Here is a 21,742-nt window from a genome sequence, read left to right as displayed (position 1 = left end):
GCGGATAGCGCTATCTCTTTCTCGCTTTGCTCTGTTGCCAGATCGTCTTTTAACAATGCAGAATTAATAATTAACAAAATATTTCATCTTGATTATGAAAATTCATTCTGAAATTTTTGAAGAATTCAATTTCTTGCTTTATAAAATATAATTGATTATTTTAAACGAGAATAAACAGTTAATATCACATCAATAAACCTGTATCAGCTACCGTCTATAGAAGGCATTGATAAGACGGAGGATCGGCAACGTTTTTCTCCTATCTTTCTTAACTGTCATTATAGCGTAGACCTCACTATAGATGAGATGATAATATTCATGCGCCTGCTACTCCTGTTGTAAGGGTGACCACTTGAAGATCCTACTCCTCTGAAATAATATCATGTATGAGTTTAAAAAAACGTTTCCCTGGTGGTTCGGAACCCACCTGATGTTGTAGGTTCACCCATCTCTCAACTCTTATCGTCATTCGCATCTTTACCCATGCACGAGCCTGGAGCCCATGTGGGTATCACCCTCAGCAAAAAAAACTCTCAAATACGGTACCTTGAAACTCACTGTACATAATAACATATTATGGAAAAAAGTGACTTGCGAATAAGATACAATTCTGTATTGAAATTCGTCTTTGTGAAGTATGGTTTCTGGTAGGATGATTAATTTATATTGTTTAAAATCTTTATATAAGTGATAAGAAAAGGTCTAAAGGGCTTAGTACCTACAGTTTATCCGGTATCAGTAGAGATTATGATAATGGAATTATTGTATAAATGAATAATAAAATTAACATCCAATGAGATGATGCGGGAACAGAGTTAATATTCTCTGAGCATTAGTTGCTATTGTTTTTAGCTATGAGTAAGGGCTGAGTCACACGAAGCGCTTTTTCGGGCGTTCTCAGACGACTTGGCAGGGCAGGATATCAGCCAATTTCTGATTGGCTGATATTAGCTGATTACCGAAAGCCAACCCAGTCAGCCAATTTGAGACCTTCTTGACACGTCGATTTGTCTGAAAACCCCCATTATTGTGTCTATGGGATTGATGATGAAAGAATTGAGAATTTGTTGATAATGAGTTATCAAAATTCATTATGAATCGCATAAAATGACTATGCGCCAGATTTTCTATTTCAACAAAACTATCCCAAACACTACATTTCCAGGCCTAATCCTTCTTAGGAACGACTTCGAGAAATTACTAAAACAATTGAACCTCCCAGGCAAGTTCAGCTTTGGGACTCGATCGATGAAATTGTTCATAATTTTCCAAACATAACATCGTTTCACCGTGATATTTCCAATTCATAAGAGGTTTCAATGGATTGCAACCGAATGAACTTTCCTCCAAATCTACCGATGATTGGATATCCTGAATACTGTCAACATAATTTCACTCATCATGCAGTCTGCAAAGTTCGACATTTCAAGAGATGTGAATGGGAATGGCTGATTGGAAAAGCGTGACGTCACAGCAGCCAACGGATGAAGCTGTAATTAAGAGATGTGTCAGGAAATGAATGACGCTGAGTCGGGAGTGATTTGTGTAACAAAACATTCTTGCAAATGCAATTGGAGACGACTGCAAGAAATCAGTGTAAATCAGGCGCACACTTCACGTCATTGCAGTGACGTTTACTTCCATCTGGCAGCTTCCATTATGATCAGCAATGATACTCCTAATTCAACTGATGCTGTCATTATCTAGTGAATCTCTCTGTAGGATAATTCGATTTTCTATCGCTTTCTGCGTGGTTGAAGAGGAGAAGAAGTTGAAGAAGAACTAGAAGTTGAAGACGAACGAGAGGAAGTTGATGAAGAACAAGAAGATGAAGAAGAAGAAGAAGAAGAAGAAGAAGAGAAGAAGAAGAAATGAAGAAGAGAAATCAAGCTGAACGATAAGTGTAGAGAATAAAGAAAAAGAATAAGAGGAGAACGAAAGAGGAAAAGTTGAAGAATATAAGAAATAAGGAAAAGGAGAAGGATGTAAACACAACGAGCGTTTCCTCTCACACTAGCTCACGAATTTTCGGGTGTCGTTTAGTAATCAATTTTTAATTTTGGGAGAAAGTGATTGGACAACATTTATTTAAGTCTGATTTCGATTATTTATTCAAAAAATCAGCCTCTTTTCACCTCCACTTGCTCGGGAACTGTTTTATCGTTTTGATGGAAAAAAGTGCCTAGAAAATGTTCCAAAACCGTTCGACTCAAAGCTTGGTCAAGTGTTTCATAAAATTTTAAAAGTCATTGATAGTATAGTTCTGTAGGACAACAATAGTAATTTTTTCTCATGCAAAGTATGTCCTAAATTAAAAATGAAGGCTGTTACACACTAGATGAATACACACACTGCTACACACTGGATGTGAATTATGGAAACAACTTGCAGTTTATTAGGATGAACTTCTCCCTATACTATCAATGACTTTTAAATTTCTATGAAACAAGTTCCAATAGAAATTTTGCATGAATTTTAATTCCTCAATAAAACATTATTCAGATATTCATGTTATCATTATTATACTATATATATTCATGAGCATTCGAATAAATGCAATGTCTTATTTCTTTACATGTGTAACAATATACTACTTCGAATGAATTGTGTCCATTCACCTAAAAATGAATAATGGAATATTTCAAAAGAGTATTCTCAAAAAAAACCACCAAATTATGTTTTACATTCAGGAGAAAGGACTTGAAATGAGAGTACAAGGTTTCTCTGTGATCTCTCATTTCAAAATCCTGAATTGAAGCAGAAAAAGGAGAAACAGAAGTGAATAATGGCCACTAAAATTCTCACTAGAGAAGCGAAGAGCTTGTACCTTGAGAATGAACTTCACCACTACTAGAGAAGGTGAAAACATCAACTTTGGAATTCGACAGTGGAACCGGTTGACTAGATCAAAGAAGAAGGTATAATCGAAGAAGAAGATACTAGGAAGGACAATAAATTATTCGTTGAAATTTCGAACCACTTTGTGAGTTCAGCGATATAGCCTTGTTACTAGCCCCGAATTAATTCATGACTGAATCTGGTAGTTGTGGAATATTCCCGCAGTGCCATCAGTGGGCGAATAAAAGTAGTTTTCCACTCTCTTGAAGCAGTAGGCCTACCGGTCGGTACCCGAGCAACTTCTACAATCCTAGAATTTGGAATTTTTGTGCATCCTTCGCAACGAAACCTACCAACGGGATAGCCGGTAATCCAATTATGGTAAGAACTCTAGATAAGAATATTCATTTTTCATGTTTATAGTTTCAATCCAATTTTACCGTCAGGATTTCCCCTTAACAAGTTGAAGTATTCATTTCAGTCTGAATAACTGAAATAGTAGTATTTTTATGTTCACTTCAACTGATCTGAGAGGAGGCTAGAGCTCCATGTTAATTCGCTATTCAGCCAATACTCGACGATTCAATAAGATATAATCAAATTTCAAATTTTCAAATTTCAAATTCGAATTTATTCACACTCATAAATACATATACAGAAACCAAATAGAGTCTAGCTTGACAAATACAACAATAATCCATCTAAAATTTAATAATAGATTGTAAGTAATAGTATATAATATAATAATATATAATATAATATTAATGTGAACAATAACTGCTCACAAAGTGCTTCATGAAGCACTTGTCCGTGAGCAGGAGTTGAGGTTTAATCGGATATAGGAGGAGAAAAAAGCCTACACACACACACACAAACACACACACACATTCAATCACCATCATCAAGTAATTTGATTGATTGATTGTAGCATTTCCTCTCTTTAAATATACTTATATTATGAAATGTAGTTAAAACTGCGAAAAAATGGGTGGAAGAATCACCAGTATAATTTTTTTCAACATAATTCATGACAAGAGAGGGGAAAAAATGAAAAATAAAAGATGAGACATAACAGCGATAAATAAAACAGTGTTTGCAGATCAAAGCTCAGAGCAAAGGTTAAACTTTAAAGGATACAGAAGTAACTACAGTAAAAAGACCATACTACACTGAAATTCATATTCAATAATGGATTAGATATTAGCACCATGTGTTTCTCAGCTTACTACTTTGAATAAGTCTTCTACTTCTAATGGTGAATGAAGCCATAGCCAACTCTTCGTTTGTTTTAGGAATTTCTTGAGATTCTGTAGCTTTCTAATCTCATCTGGGAGAATATTGAAGAATTTAGGTCCAAGGAATAAAAAGCATCTCTGGAAGGTGCTGTTTGGTTTGGGGAGTCTGATTAGCATCCTTGTAGTTTGCCTAGTTATCTGCTGATTTTGTTCAAGATTCCCCATTTGATTCCTATCCCCACTCATTTTATAAAACAAAGATAAAACTTTCAGTACATACATGTATCTGAAAGGTAGAATTCCAAAGAACCTGAATATTGGGAAAGTATGCGTTCGTCTATTAGCTCCAAACATTATTCTAACAATTGATTTTTGTAGGACTATAAGATTTTTAAAATGAGACATGAAGGTAGATGCATAACATGAGATTCCGTATTCCAGCCTACTATTGAAGAAAGAGAAATACATTACACGAAGAATATTTACAGGGAAGAATTGATGCAGTTGATAGAAAGTCCTAACCAAGTATAAGAGGTACCCTTTTACTTTATTCACATGCAAATCCCAATTTAGACTTTGATCCAATATTAGCCCAAGATATTTAATAGAGTCAGATTGTTGAATTACCTCACAGTCACAACTCACAGATCTGCAACCGACCTGATGATACCTGACAGGATCAGTGAAACTAAATGGTGATGATAATGAAAAGTTTATATAGGAAGTCTTGCTCGCATTTAGTGCTAGTTTGTTACAGTTGAACCAGCATCGCAAATCAAACAAATCCAGCTGCATCATTTCATGCAGTTCTTCTTTATTTTTAGCAGAATACGCTAGGGCTGTGTCATCGGCAAAAGATGTAATTGATCCAAAAAATGTGTGGGAAAACAAATCATTATGTAGACTAAAAACAATATAGGGCCCAAAACGGATCCTTGTGGAACGCCGTATTAACTGTTGTCAGCTCACTATCACAACCCGAAATAGACACATACTGCTTTCTATCCATCAAGTATGATTTTAACCACATGTTGGTAACACCACGGACACCAGCAGCATGAAGCTTATTCAACAAGGTGCTGTGTTCAACTGTGTCGAAAGCCTTTCGGATGTCCAAGAATAGACCAGATGTTCTATTTTTATGTGGTGTGTTGATGCTGTGATAAATATCTGACATAAACTTATATAATGCCTGTCCTGGAATCCCTCCTGAAATCCAAATTGGTTTCTATTAAAATAGTTCACTTTATTGAAAAAGCTCATTAATCTTTTCTTAAAAAGTTTCTCTAGAATTTTTGAGAACACTGAAAGCAGTGAGATGGGTCTATAATTTGAAATTTCTCTATTCGATCCACTCTTAAAAATAGGTATTACCTTGGCTGTTTTTAGATTTGATGGGAAATGGCCATTCAAAAAGCTGGCATTAAAAATGTGACAAAGAACAGGAACAATAGCATAAGCTATAGATTTTATTAAACTGGAGGAAATATTATCAGGACCTGGAGATTCTCCATTTTTCAATTTATTTATTTCAGTTAGTAGTTCTTGATAGCTAATAGGATTTAAGAAAAAAGAATTTTGGATAAAATCACTTTTAAATTTTCTATCATGATTTTCTCTCATGGATTCATCTGGGTCATGTATTGAAGAAACTATTTCATCAGATATATTTATGAAGTATTCATTGAATTGTTAGCCAGAACGTTTCCATGTGTTATTAGATTATCTCCACAATGCAGATGGATCGACTTTCGTTTGGAAACTGATTTACTGCAATGATTATTTATAATTTCCCATTGTTTTTTTACAGGAAAGGTATTCAAGTTGGAATAAAATTTAATCTTTTGATTTTTTATTAATTTATTTATGTTATTTTTTGCAGCCAAGTACTTAGCTTTTAATCTCTCATTTTGGGGAGATTTTCTATGCGCTTTATAGAGTTTATCTCTATGATTAATTGCGAGGCAGAGCCCATCTGTCATCCACGGTTTTAGACGCTTAACATTTTTGACAAGCCTCTGGCTTGAACGAGTGCACTGCTTTATATACGCCAGCAGTCCATCCATGAACACAGAAAACTTATCATCAACACTGTCGCAAGCATATAAGTCACACCAATTATGCTCCATCAACAAGTCCGTCAATTTTTTGACGTCGATGATATCTTTAACTATGGGAGTAGCATGACCGGTCCGGTCTCCAGACACAGACAATGAAGCCGATATAGCTCTATGATCAGTAATCAGCGATTCAATGACTGCACTCTGAATTATTTTCCTGTTAAACTTGGATTTATAAAAGATGTGATCAATGCAGCTTGAGCTAAGGTTTGTTACACGAGTATCTACATCTATCAGTGATTGGTAGCCATTGAAATGCATGATTTCCATGTAATCAAAAGCCCCAGCACTACTCAAGTCATTTATATTAATGTTAATGTCTCCAAGAATCATTGAGTCACCTTCATATCCTAGATTCTCCAGAAAATGGCTCAAACTATTCAGGAAAACATCTAATCCAACAGAGTGCCATCCGTACAAACTCAATAATCTAAATTTGAAGTTGGATTTTTTCAGAGTGAGTAAAATAGAATCGGCTCCATCAATCCGTGATTCATCTCGCGAACAAGCAAAACCTCTGCTAGACGAAACAAATATCATGATACCTGATGCTCTACTTATATCACTGCCAGTGGAGTAATTATCATATCCATCAATAATATAAGGGTTCGCATCATTTATCGGTTGGAACCATGTTTCTGAGAGGACAATTATATCAGGCTTCACTTTCCAACAGTTTATGTACAGTAAAAAGGAATCAAAGTTTCTGTTCAGACTACGAATATTTTGATGCAAAATTGTAATATTATCACTGCATGTTAGAAAACACGAGTTAACCCTGGTGATATCCTCCACTAATTCACATGCATTAATCATTTAGAATTTTATTTTCAACCAATATATTATGGAGAAGGTAATGCTCAATGCTAAAATGTAATACGGAATCAATTATAATGGCACACATTCGTACAAAATTCATACAAAGAAAATAAAAAAGATTAAAGAAAATCAGTGAATGAGTAAAGAATTCATGACATATCCTATTATGTCGATCAGAAATAGTGAAACTAAACTTTTGTAGCCTTGTTATGTAGCCTAAATGATTCTCTATTGAAAGTGAGGTAGCCTACTCGTTAACAGTATTGATTACTGTTACTACTCGTTGCTAGTACTAGTTACTAGCTACACGTTAACAGTTACTAGGTACTCGTTAACAGTATTACTCTACGAGAACGTAGATCGAATGTTAGATAATTTATTATTATTTAATATTTATTATTATATTGTTAGATAATTTACTCGTTACTAGTACTAGTTACTAGCTACTCGTTAACAGTATTACTCTACGAGAACGTAGATCGAATGTTAGATAATTTATTATTTATTATTATATTGTTAGATATTTACTCGTTACTAGTACTCGTTACTAGCTACTCGTTAACAGTATTACTCTACGAGAACGTAGATCGAATGTTAGATAATTTATTATAATGAAAAATGCACACCTGTAAGATGAGACTGATGATTTTATTGTAGAAGTGAATCTATTGATATTCATCTCATTGACAATTTGTATCCAGATGTGCAGCAGTGTAGTTTTCATATTATCATATTGGTGAGCAAGGAATTTAGGAGGGAAAATGAGAAGCAGTATACAGATTTATTATTTTCAAAACAACTTTATTTGAGGTCAACTTCATTGAGATATCTATTTGATTACAATAACGTATAAGTTAAATAAATTATTATTCATCTAAGCAAGTATGATGTTGTACATTCAAAAATATTACTTAATATTATTTAAAAACCTATATAATTTACCACAGTACAGTATACTAACATAATATTTGTACTACCGAAGCTACAAGTATTAGGCTATGTGATGAATCATGAATGATGATTGAATGAATAATACTGGGAAGTTTTCAACTGAATATGTCTAAAACTAGATATTATTTTACAACATGCAGTCTTGTTTATGATCTTTGATAAATATTTTTGGCACAAACACAAGTCTTCTGATTTCCTGAATAATAATTCTAGGAGAAACATGATATTCATGTAGTGGATTAACAAAAGCTAGGAAATACTATGAAGCACTATCTATCTTATTATTCCAAGCTTCATTTCATATTGGATTGATCTTTTCAATGCGGTGTGTATGAATGCGAGCTCATTTAAGATCAATGACAGTCCCTTTGTTTTCTGTTTCCTATTTTGTAAATTGAGTTCCAATGATGGAAGAATGGAGTATAGGCTATATTATAACTCTCGAATTCAGTTATTATTTATTGTTGAGTTTAGCAGTAACGTACATGAATTACATTACCAACAAAAGCAGTAATAATCAAAGAATATATTGCTTAAATATGTTTCAACAATTGTATAGCTACACAATTACAATCAACAGCTTTAAAAACTAACTTTTCAAATAGGAACCATTTTTGAATTAACGATGTTTTTGGATATGAAAGGAGTTGAGACTGTGTATTATAAATATGTGTACTTTCTTATTCTCAATATTTAAATACATTGATATTAATCTATTTGAGGAATAAAATGTTCACGTACAATATTACTGTCGACAATAAAAATTGATGATTCAATAAATAAAAGCATCGGCTTAACTTAATATGGCACATAACATGGATCAGACATTCCAAAAGAAAGAATTTACGTGAATGAATTGAAATGATAATATGAACATTTAGAATTCACTGTGTCATCTGATTGACTAACGATCATGAATAGATAAAAAGTACAAAGAATGCATTCTAAGTACATTGTATAAATAGAATAGAAATAGGACCTTCTTCAGTCATGATTTATCTAATTAGCAGAATTGGTTACAAACAATAGGTCCTATGTGACGCCGTAGAAGAAGTGAACCTACATTGAATTTGATGTGTGACTGACGAAGGTTATCACTTCTCTCATGGAAGAACAGCTGTTTGGAGCTCAAAGAAGCTTTTTGGACCATGGAACTGAGTCAGAACCTGCAACAAATAAGATGAAACAATATAGAGCTTTGTTTGAATAATAATATTGTAGCACAAGCCCATTTAGTTTTTCAATACAGAATTCATTGAGCCCATTCAAAAACGTTTCTATTCGGTGGTTTAAATCAGTCAAGTTCATTAAGTTTTTCAATTTAGAATTCATTCAGTTCAGTAGTTTTGACGTGATGATGCGTCACACATGCGTATTCCGAACATGCATAAGCCAATTCCTTCCTTTATAATTATACGATATGGTAACCAGTACTTTATAACCGGTAATGTTTCTGTAACGGTATGCGCCGTACGCCGTATGGCTGGCTACCTCTCGAGGCAAAAAAAAATTTTGATCAGTCTCTTCGGAATTTTCAAGTCTTTCAATCATGACCTTGCTCCCATTTAGCTCCAAAATACAATTTTTAAACTGAATCTGGAAATTTTTCACTGAGGCTTCCCCCTTCTGAGTTTACTCCCGGAACCTATCTTGTTACAAAAATAGCACTGTATTATATAACAATAGAATTTTAGCAAAGTTTGTGAACTTCGTTAATAAATTTGAACTTCATGTCTTCATCAGTGCTATTTTCAAAACTCAAAGCTCCAAACTGACAACTATACAACACTGCTTTGGAATCTTCTTAGAGATACACATAATTTCGTCCGATTTTTCCCATAATCACAAATTCTAATAATTGACTGCAAAAGTGATGCCGTTCTCTTCTTTGTTGAAGGTCAAAGTTGACCTCCAGTGAGTACAACAAAGTTTCAAAAAAGTTGAAGAAACTGGTGCAAGCTTCAAACTTTTGTGCTCGTTAACCTAATTAAAGCTGGATAAATTATGAATGTTTGCTTGGTGGCAACTCTAATCAAGTCATTCCACTTTCTTATAATGGTCCTTACTCCCAAATTCTGTTTGTGTTGCAAGCTCTCTTCTAGAATAAGAATCCTTCCATCTAAACTATTCAACTGCTACAGTAGTATCGCATTGAATTTTGTTTTTGGTGAAATACTTGTAGTAGCAATACCGTTTGGTATTAGTGAAGTATTTGGAATAATGTTGAAATTATAGCTGCATTTCATATGTGATTCTGTTACGTGAGTTCATGACCGTTCATTCAACAATCTAACCTTTGATTGGATGTCTAGATGACCGTGAAATTTATTAGTCTATTTATGATCCTCTTCAACATTTTTTCTAGTACTGATATAATTAGTTTAAAATTTCATCAAGATGACAGTTCGAATTGAGAGTTGTGTGAGCAAACTATGAATCACATCAATTTATCTCTTTTAATCAGACCGAACTTCAATCAAAATGACATATCAAGATTGTAAGAGGAAAATCCGATAACAGTCGCTCCATTTGGCTAATCAGTGAAGTGGAGTACATGCCACAAAATTGAACATTCAATGAAGAGCGCCTATTATGCAAGAGCATAAGCCTGGTCGACTCTATTAGCAACATTCACTGGCTCCATTCATTAATACAGTAACATCTTCATAGTTGATTAACTCTGTATTGGACCCTCTTTATCAGGCTGGGTCGCCGGGTTATCAGCGTTCAAGTTACGCGCATGCGCCATGAGCAAATTTAGGCAATTGACTTCTTCCGCGCTCGTGATTGAATTAATGAACAATTGTCGGCCATCCACTTCTCTCCATTGACCTAGGACAATTGACATCAATTTGACAATTTTCTGTGGAGGCATAACAACTATTGTCAACCGCTAGCCTATTGCATGCATTTCAAAGCATAATCCTAACGTAGAGTATTGTCCATTTGAAGGTATTCTCGATATTGTCGGGGTTCTGGCAATTTGAGCGTTGGGGCACTGGTTATTATATTTCCTCATTCCGTATCAAAACATAACTTTCGTACAGCACTGGCTATTTAACAGCACTTAATATAACATAACTATAGTACCCTAGGGAAAATGCCATTTCGTATTATTGAAACATGAAGCTCTGGACACTTATTAGTAGTGTGGTACAGAATATCGGACCATGTCAATTTGACATGTGACATGCATATAAAATGAGCCAACTGTACAGTATGAGAATAGGCTGTAATGTAATGTTATTCTCGGAGAGATGAGAAATGTTTAAGCGCGAATAATAGAGTGTTAAATAATGCTGTATGAGGATGTATATGATGATTATAACCAGCCTTCATTTGTGATAGCATTACAATCATCAGGTTCAAATCAACATTAAATACACAATACATGCTATATTGTTGAGATTTGAAAATTCAATTTGATGTGATGACAATGACCTAAGTTGATTGAAAGTTTGTAAGTGGATTTATTCCATGATTGTTTTGATATGAGCAATAATCAAATATATATGTATATCAAGGATGATACTCAGTCAAAGGAATGAGATAAGAAGAGATAAAGCTAAAAAAGAAGAAGATGATTGAGAAGGTGAAGGAGAAACGAGAGGAGGGCAAGAAATGATACTATAGAAATGTAGAAATATACACTCCAACAACTTTCTGTGAAAAAACGAGGCAATCAACAAGAACATCGTCATGATGCCTTAACGAGAAAGAGGATTCAGGATTAGAAGAATATTTGAAGACTTTGTGAGATGAGAGAATTGGCCTATGTCAAGAAATAGCTCTGATATCTATCAGTGGATAGAATACAATCTGTAAGTACGAAATGGAAAATCACAGTGGTTAAAGTATTTTTGAAGTTGTAATATTTCACTGAATATGATTCAACAATTAGTATATAGGAGAAAATTATTATGGGAAACACATTTTATTGGGTGGAGAATCCTCTTTAACTATAAAAATTATCAAGCCAACTGATTGCTCTGTTCAATCGTTGCTAGAATTGCAAGCCCAGGTTTGTTGAGTACTTGTCATAAATCCATTATTCAGCCTAGGCCTAATCCATGAACTAAAATACATTCATTATTATTCAGAAGAGTAATTCTCTATTCCTTTATTAATAACTAATTTATGATCAGTATTAATTCATGATAAACATGCTCTGATAATCTCGCGGTATCTAGGCCTCAAATAAAAGTGTTTATGTTGTTTACTGATCTTATCTAATCGCGACCTTGCGTTCATATTTGTTTACAAATCTATGATACCAGTTATTCAGAATTATGTGATCTGTTACTTTAGAATAATCATTCTCGACAGACTTTACCGTGGTTTTATTATACACGTGATCATCGAGATGTATGAATGATATCAATATTGGAAAAATTCATAATTGATTGTTTGAAATTCTCACTCTAATGATGACTATTATGTGAAATTAAGAATCCAATAAACTCTCCTCACATCCGATTATCCCTAAATCTGCTGCCAAATAAACTTCATAACTCTTTATGGCATTCATTAGATATTTTATGATCTTTGTAATGGGATAGAATAGAAATCTTCATCTGCAATTTGTCGTAAGGAAGACTAATTGATTTGCAATAGAATTAAACATCCATCAGAGGTGATCTGTCTGTTCAAAATCTCTCAACTTAGTGTTGGTTGAGTGTTGATATAAGTCTTTACAACTACAATATTTCAATTTATATTTTCATTCACGATATATATTGTTAGATTGATTGGGTATATAATCAATAATACATTACTCATATACTTCCTTAACTCATTGTTTTCTCAACTGTTCAAGTGTAGTTTTTCAATCATTGTCTGAAACTTACTTTTCGACGTTAATGGATACAACTCAATGGCACCTTTCAGCTATCTGTGTAAAGTTCAGAATGGTTTTTGAATGGAATTTTTGTTTTGTATTCAATAGTAAAAGTATTGGATTTATATATTTTAGTGTGTTATATTTCTGTTAAAAAAGGTAATGATTTTGAAAGTGATATAGATTTAAGTAGATGGATGGTAAACTGTCTGAGATCCAAACTAATATATAACATAGCCTCCACTTAATCTCCTTAGTTGAACCGACAACATGTAAGCTATAGCATGTGTGTATAGAGAAGAGTGGTAGTTATGTGATAAAGAGATGTGTAGAAAAAAGACATCCTTAGCTATAAGTAAATTGAAATCAACTTGTGGGGAGTTCCACATACATTTTGTTCAAAGGTTTTACTGATTTTTTTTTCTCCAAATTCTGGATCACTTATTATGCAATCTCATCGTTCATCACAAATCTAGGATCAATCTTTGACGTATATGCCAATCAAGACTAGGACCTATGCGAGATCAATATTAATGGTGTGAGGTTCACATTACGTAACACATCAGGTTTTTCAATAGTCTCAACCGAAATTAAAAGATCACTTAGCGGGTTTTCCTGCGTTGAGGGTATAAAAAAACACGAACTATTAGGTACTTAAATTCTGTTTGTCCTAAAGTTTTGCAAATTAAACCGCTCTTACGCAAGGGCCCTTGAAACGGGTCGTCGCAACACATCAACAATAATAATTCATGATCATCAACAATAACAGAGTTATGTGACGTACATTAATCATTGCTACCTCACAGGCACAACATCTGTTCTGTGAAACCACAATAGGAACCTGTTCTTGACGTAGGTTGTAGCACTATTCGTATTTCGTCTATTGAGAAGTTGAATAGTAAGTAATGTTCTACGAATCTACGAATGATTTCTGTCAGCCTATCTGGCAAATCTAGTAATTATTGGTGATTCGTCAATGAAAGCTTGAGGGGAACTACTATACAGGTATTCCAACAATGATATAACTTTATCCAAATTATAAATAATTTGTCAATGAAACTGAAGCGGATCTACAACAATATCTCTCTGTTGGATTGGCTGTCATAGAGAATGATATGTTTGATATATCAACGGTTTTTAGTTGGTTCTATCCACTATAATAGCTATTTGTGATTCCAGATCGACAGTCAAATTAAATATTGGGAACGATTTCTCAATGTTATCCAATCTCCTTCAAATGAAAATGAAGGAGAGACTGGATACAACAAAGATACATTATTTGCTCTCTTCTTTCTGCCTATAATTATTGTAGAAAACAATATTGAAGCTTCAACAATAATTATTATTTTAGATGCTTAGTGTCTGATCTTTGATTAGAATTGTCCCTATGGTTAACCTACTGAAACTCAAATGAACGTATGCAGATTTATAGTCAAATAACTTCATGCCATGAGTAATTTGTTCATGAGAATTGGATTGATTCATATGCAGTTGATGAAGTTTTGTGGTTTGTGCAGTTAATGAAGTTCAACTCCATGCAGTTAATGAAGTTTTGTGGTATATTATCTGAACAAGATGACTATTATTTTTGTTAAAATTATAGACTTGTTAATAATTCGAATAATATTTTTAAAAAAGATCAGATTCAACATTAATAGACTAGTGGAGTCATGATATTGTAGAGACAATTCTAATAAAATACCAAGGATCCATTTGAAAAACATTTTTATAGTGTTTTTTTAGTATAATATATTGTGCTGGTGCTCCCAATAACAACTTGGAGGAACTCCAACGTAACGGTACTCTACGGTTGAAAATGTTTTATGATGTCTTAGCCTACACAAAACTAATTTTCAAATCATAAGCTTACAAATCATAACAAAGTCTGCTCATTTGAATCAGATTTGTTTTGTGATTTGAAAGATTGTTAAGTTCAGAGAGTGACATTGAAATTTGTTTGCACCTAGCCTTCATGTGTTACAAACAAGGAGAAATATCTTGCAATCAGCAGACCTCCTATATATTTTGACATGAACTGAATTATTTATGACCTCAAATGCTATCCGTATAGAAATAGTACTAATAATGTAGTACTGTTATTTATTTTGAAACTTTTCAATTTGAGATAAATGTTCGATTTTGGAGCTCTATACCTACTAATTTACTTTGAAATTTATTCATTCTGAGTTATTAGGTTATTTTTCGATCTCTTCATTGATGTACCCCAATAAATTATTCTGATACAGTTTTGTACACCCACCTTGAGTCCCATACTGAAAATGTTTTTCGGTAATGTATGCATTCCAACTCAATAGAATATATTATTCAAAACAAGTCAGTATTGTTATGAAGAATCAGAAAGTTTGAAATCCCATTACCTAAATCAAATTCCACCTACATAACTATAATTTAAATGAGAAGGATGTGTATAAATGATGGTATTATCATAGGTAAACGAATAATATAATAGTAGTATTTTTCTCCCTATGGTATTATTGAACAGTGAAGATTCAATTGAAACTATGAGGATTGGTTGATTGGGAGCATTATATTCGTAAAATCTATTCAGTCTACTCATTCAATCTGAGAAATACTGACATGACATTATGAATGAATCTCACTATAGAATGATGGATAATGATGAATGGATGTGACTAGCTTTGAGTTCCACAACCAAATTTTCCGTGAAACTGATTCAAAGCTGAAAGCTAAATCCAGGCTTCCATGTATTATCCTTATCCATGTTCGTTAAAGAAGCAGTACTGAGTATTGCACTAAGAGAAGTCAAGTTACCCATGTTCCTGGATTAATATGTGCATTATTAGACTAGTTTGAGCTTATTAGTCGAATGATTGATTGTGGATTCCAATATCTATTCAATTTTTATCAGTGATCAATCATAACGATACCATTCCATGGAGTTTCAAACATCAGGCTAATCTAGATATTGAAATAGCATACTTTCAGAAATCATTAATTTCAATTGCAAGAAGAATAAGAAGGAGGAGAAGGAGAAGAAAAAGAAGAAGAACAAGAAGAGGAAGAAGAAGAAGAAGAAGAAAAAGAGAGGAGAAATGAATTTAATGATATTATTCTCACCTCAAAGTAGAGCATTGGAGTTTGGTTTGAGGAATCGTCCATGAACCTCTATTTTGAATGTGAACATTGCTGTAATAGGTGATCGAAGATCCATGATGTTAAGACGGCATCAGTCTGGAAAAATATAAAACCAATTTATTAGGAATTGGTCAAGGAGGATTCAAATCCAAAATAAAATCTTCTGTAGTTCAAAGTGAATAAATAAGGATACAATTGTATGCACAGAAGATGAATTTGTTAATGACTTTGCTTGGGTATCATTAGTTTGAGAATATAGAGTTCATCGGTAGATATTAGAGTTGTGATGAGGAAGGATTATATTGGATTTTCGAGGATTACCGTTACATGTAAATTGAGACCATCAGAAACAGAACTCTTAGTTTATATCACGATGCTACAAATGCATGTGGAATTTGACACTATTCGTTTCATCCATACCACTGACATTCAAATCGTATATAACTCTACTTCCATTTTACCAAATATATATTGTTTGTTCCACATTGTTATATAGTGAAATTTTATTGATGATGAAACACATTTGATCTATTGGTGAAGGATTGTCATATCTACAATATCCAAAGCTAAACTTTATTCATTCAACTATAATAATTATATAAACCTGCAATTACATACAAAAATTTAAATATATCAAATCATCAAAAAATGTTTCATGTTCAATGCCACATCAAAGATCAAACTTGTCGAAACACGTCCTTGGAGAGATCACGTACATTATGATAAGAGTAGACTATGTAACATCAATCCTTTGCTAGTTAATGGAAGTAACTGTTCTTTTTCTATATCAGTTATTTATTACGTCACCCGAACTTTAGATATTTATACTGTTTACAGAAAAATCCTTCAAGTAAGTTCAAGAAATCTATTCTTTGTTTCACTTTTTTGAATACAATAGCCTATCTATGAACTATTTGAATCTGTCCTGGTAATTGATATGTTTCTTACAAGTGCAGGCTTATTTACTTTATTACTCTCTCACCATGGCTTTATATACTCCACCTCATTTATACTTCCACATTCCAGTGATAATTTATACTTATTCATACTCCCCTATACTTTACATATTTTTTCTTGAATAATCACTGATTATACCTCCACATTCTTATTCATATACCTCTCACACTAAATTATTTTCACAGTTATGATCTAAAACTATACACCCTGTCAGGTAGGGAAAGAAAATACCACATGCATTACCTTCCTGTAGCCGAGATGTCGGATTTCTTACCACAAGGTCAATAAGAATTAATCTACTTAGATTCCTTCCTGGAGTGACATTCAAGCTTGCAAGGGATCGCATAGGCAACCAGAGATACAGGCGTATTGCCGTTTAGTGTATTGTATCACGATGAACCATGCACATACTGTACAATAGATTTATTCTCCAAATATGAATTATTGACCGAACGAAGTGAGGTCTAAGATTCAAGTCGACGGTTTGGCATTTCTCTAAATGTTTAAATGTTTAAATGTTTATAATTATGTTTATATATTTATGTGTTGCGCATTTCCGGGAAAGGCGGTAATAGATTTTCATGAAATTTGACAGGTATGTTCCTTTTTAAATTGCGCGTCGACGTATATACAAGGTTTTTTGGGAATTTTGCATTTCAAGGATAATATAAAAGGAAAAAGGAGCTTCCTTCATGCGCCAAAATTAGAGTGAAAATCAGTCTATAGAATTATTTTCATCATAAATCAGCTGACAAGTGATTACACAGATGTGTGGAGAAGCCAGTCTATTACTGTATTTGTATAAGGTCTATAGTTTCAATCAAATACATTAAAGATTTATGCATATTTAAGCTGGGTTTATACCAAAGTTATTAACAAAATGGTTATAACTTAATCCTTATAGATTCTATTAGATTGAAGTTTGACAAACACATATGTTTATCATGTGTATGATAAGTTATGTTCGATCTTATCTAAAAGGATTGAGTTATTAACATTTTTTTAATAAATTTGGTCTAATCGCAGCTTTAAGGTCTTTGGTTTCAATATTTTGTTTTGCAGTCATGGTATTATTATGCGTGCCCATCAGTATCAATATTCTCACATTCGAAAAAACTAATTCAATAGGTGAATAAAACTAAACGAATGAACAAATGCTGTAGAAATTATAATTTTTGATTCTAAAAAATTAATTTCCATCAGATAGAAAGATCATCACGGAACTGGATGAATTATATCATATGAAATACAAATTCAAACGTGAACTGAGTTTGTTAACATTTAAAACAGTTGACATCTGGTACTTGTGGATGAGAATACTGCGTGAGATCTACTGTTCACAGAACTACTAGTAATGATCAAGAATGAGGAATTTCTGTCCAATAGATAGGGAAAATATTGAATTATGCCGGATAATATTGTACATTTTGTTTATGCATTATATGCTACTATTACTTAATAACTTACTATTACCTACTCCTACTAATTACTCATTGTAGTGAGCTAACATTAGTGGATAATAGTAGTCTATTGTCCCAGTACTATATTTTCCAATATAGTTCAATATAATTTTAACATTGCACAACTGAAAATGATAAAAGCTTCGGATGCACTACGCAAACTCGTCTTGTATGTTGTCATAAATAATGGATAAGTTATCTTAATTACAACAATGTGATTTTAACAAAGGTATTGATTGCTAACTCACCTGAATAATTTTTTGTTAGATCCAAGTATTTTATCGTAGAATTTGACAGTCTCAGTTGATGGCTACGTTGAAGATCAATTCACGTGGTTGACATAGAGTTACTCAAATATTGAGCGATAATATTAATACTTTCAAAAACTGAAAAATAGGCGGGATTTTTAAAATCCAATCAATAATACGTCGCAGTCTGTTGTGTTATAACATCTACAACAAGTAGTCCAGTCTCTATCTAGATACAACAACCATGTCGCTCACTAGATAATAGCATCACTTAGCATCTAGAGATGGGAATGGATGATGATTATATCACTTTGAGGTTGCTGATAGAAACTTGACATTGTCACTACGTAGCAAGACATGATTTCAAGATATCATTATCACTTTGAGGCTCATGATAATCAAACTGGATATCATCATTTTGTGACAAGCGATGTGTATGAAGATCTTATTAATTTTTCATTATTAATAGTAACTGCAGCATTATCACTTGTTGTTTAGTGATAAGATGGAAATTTTATCTCTCCGCGGATACTGATGACAACTGAACATAGTCACTTTACAGCAGGTGATAAGGTGGAGCTATCATCTAAAACTTTACGTTAACTGATAACAACTGGATGAATGTCACATTGCAGCAAGTGATTGTTTTGTCACATCACTTCGCGAATAATGATAACAACTAGAGCATAGTAACTTGGAAGTAAGTGATAAGGTTAAGCTATTATCACTTCGTAGAAACTGATAAAAACTACTGGAACAGTGAGTGATAAGGTTGAGCTATTATCACTTCAACTTTTCTGATACCCATCAAATATTGTCACTTTGCTGCACGTGGTCCGGTGGAGTGGCATCACTTTGCAGCAACCGATAACGTGGTCTGGTGTTGTTTTCTCCAGGCATTATCAGGGTACGACTGATAAGGACTCGTGGCTTTGGAGGTTGTCGTTTTCCGTTTGTTGTACGAATCGGGAGAAATCAACTTATCGATGAACTGGCGAATCGAACTGTGTTTGCGGTCGAACGGATTCGGATACATTTTCGAAAGATCGCCTAGCCGAAAGGAGCAGAACAGAACACTTTGCCGGTCAACAGTCTGACCAGGAATGCTGCGAGTTTTGCTTCCTAAAGCCAAGCCAACTATCCGATGGTCAAATGAGCGGCCTGAAACCGGCTCGCCAAGTTTTATATATGCGGTCGCCACTCATGCATTATTCCATTAGTGCAGAATAATATTGTAAACATGGTATTGTAGTATGCAAAGGCTGACGGAAGATATCATTAGCAACTAACAACGCTCCGCTATTCGTAGGATGCTCATCTGGATACGCACGTGTTGAAGAGAGCTGGGACAGCCTTGACCTTCTCTGTTGCTCGGAAACCTGTTGCTTTGCCGTGACCGTGCACTGCAGTTTCTTCTCTGCTGCACTGCCCAAATACAAGATCACACTTTCTTTTTCTTTTCTAGAATATTCTGGATGCTGTGTTCTATCTAATTCGAGTGGTTTTTTTTGACTTCATGTTTTGCTAAATTATACATTTTTCCCAGTTGCAGACTTCTTTCGATTTGTTCTTTAGCTGGCAAATTAATAAATATCCCATTCATGGCTAAAAGATAAATTCCAGTAGGTAGCGAAATTCCTTCAAAGCATTGTTTTCAGGTTCTTCAAAATCTTTCGAGAGAGCCTACGAGCTGAGTATTCCAAATCAGAATGATAGTAGGCACATGAGTGAGTTCTTCATCTCAGAAGGTTCACTAGTAATATAATAGTATAGAACCTTCGATCTATTTATCATTCAAAAATCATTAAAATCATCTAGAGAGTCCCTCTATCCACACCTAGAATAATAATTATAGTTTGGAATCTACAAAATTCCTCGAAATCTATAGTTGAACATCTATCAATTATTTATCTAGAATTATCTCCATTGAATAATAATAGAATAGAGTCAGGTAATTAATTATGTCCTAGACATTTAATCATTCGTTCATTATAATCTGCAGTGGTTCATCTGTAAAGTCTAGAATCTTCTATACTCAAGGTCTCCAAAGGGAATGAGATTCTATTGGAAACTAATTTGCTTTCTTCTCCTTGGTTCTTCTTGTCAAATAGTGCCAAGTGTCTGGATGGCAACAGTATATTATCAGGGCTATTAAATTTTAATAGTAGTTCTGTGAACAGTAGACCTAACGTACTATTCTCATCCACAAGTACCTGATTGAAACTATAGCTGGATAGCAACTGTATATTATCAGGGCTATTAGATTTTGCTAGTAGTTCTGTGAACAGTAGACCTCACGTACTATTCTCATCCACAAGTATCTGATTGAAACTATAGACCTTATGGAAATACAGCAATAGACTGGCTTCTCCACACATCTGTGTATTCATTTGTCAGCTGATTTATGATGAATAATTCTATAGTCTGATTTTTACTCTAATATTGGCGTATGAAGGAGGCTCCTTTTTCTTTTTATATTATCCTTGAAATGCAAAATTTCCAAAAACCTTGTATATACGTCGACGCACAATTAAAAAAGGAACATACCTGTCAAATTTCATGAAAATCTAATACCGCGTTTCGCCGTAAATGCGCAACATATAAACATTCAAGTATTTAAACAGAAATGCCAAACCGTCGACTTGAATGTTAGGCCTCATTTCTCTCGGTCAATAAATGTTGTGAATTTCACAACAGTGTTTCAATCTCTGCAGTCTAGAAGATAGTCTAGAATCTTCCATATTCATCAATTACTTAGATTTGATCGTTCTATAAATAATCATAATGAACTCAGTGTCAAAATTGCACTGTTCATTTGTTTGATACAGTCGCTCATCTGTAAAATCTGGTATCTTCTATTTTAGAAAATCTTTCGTTCGTTTTTCACTCGCAGATACTGAAACAGAGTCTTAGTTCAGAAGTTTAGAAATAATGTAAAATTACTGACCTATCATTCTTCGAAAATCTATTAATTGGAACATGACTGGCATTTCTTCAGAATTTCAACAAAAATATTAATAAATATTAGTTGTATCCGCGTCATTTTAATCGACCACGATAAATTGTTTTTGTAAAGTCACCTCAATGATGTGGAGTTGATTGATATTGCATTAATACAATATGCATCAAATCCAAATTTTGATTCGAGAATAACCACATA

General features: G+C 33.6%; 1 protein-coding gene and 1 long non-coding RNA gene across 5 annotated transcripts in view; one reads left to right on the top strand and one right to left on the bottom strand.

The window, feature by feature from the left end:
* The first annotated feature begins 3,131 nt into the window (after positions 1–3,131).
* The window catches only part of LOC111046367, a 35,577-nt gene continuing 16,966 nt past the window's right edge, over positions 3,132–21,742 (top strand). Inside the window, exon 1 of one of the 4 annotated variants that reach the window (XM_039420894.1) lies at positions 3,132–3,219. The gene's annotated coding sequence lies outside the window, so the exon portion shown is untranslated. Of the gene's footprint in view, positions 3,220–13,643; positions 13,806–21,742 lie in introns of those variants that run through there. The other 3 variants (XM_022331890.2, XM_022331891.2, XM_022331889.2) reach the window with 3 other exon arrangements.
* Positions 8,598–19,814, bottom strand: LOC111046369. The gene is made up of 3 exons (XR_002605771.2): positions 18,583–19,814; positions 15,900–16,013; positions 8,598–9,129 (listed from the first exon to the last, which is right to left on the bottom strand). It is a non-coding gene; the product is annotated as an uncharacterized LOC111046369 (long non-coding RNA).

Source organism: Nilaparvata lugens, chromosome 2 (genome assembly GCF_014356525.2).
Source record: "Nilaparvata lugens isolate BPH chromosome 2, ASM1435652v1, whole genome shotgun sequence".
In the NCBI taxonomy this organism is placed as follows: Eukaryota; Metazoa; Arthropoda; class Insecta; order Hemiptera; family Delphacidae; genus Nilaparvata; species Nilaparvata lugens.
This window is presented reverse-complemented; position numbering and strand designations above follow the sequence as displayed.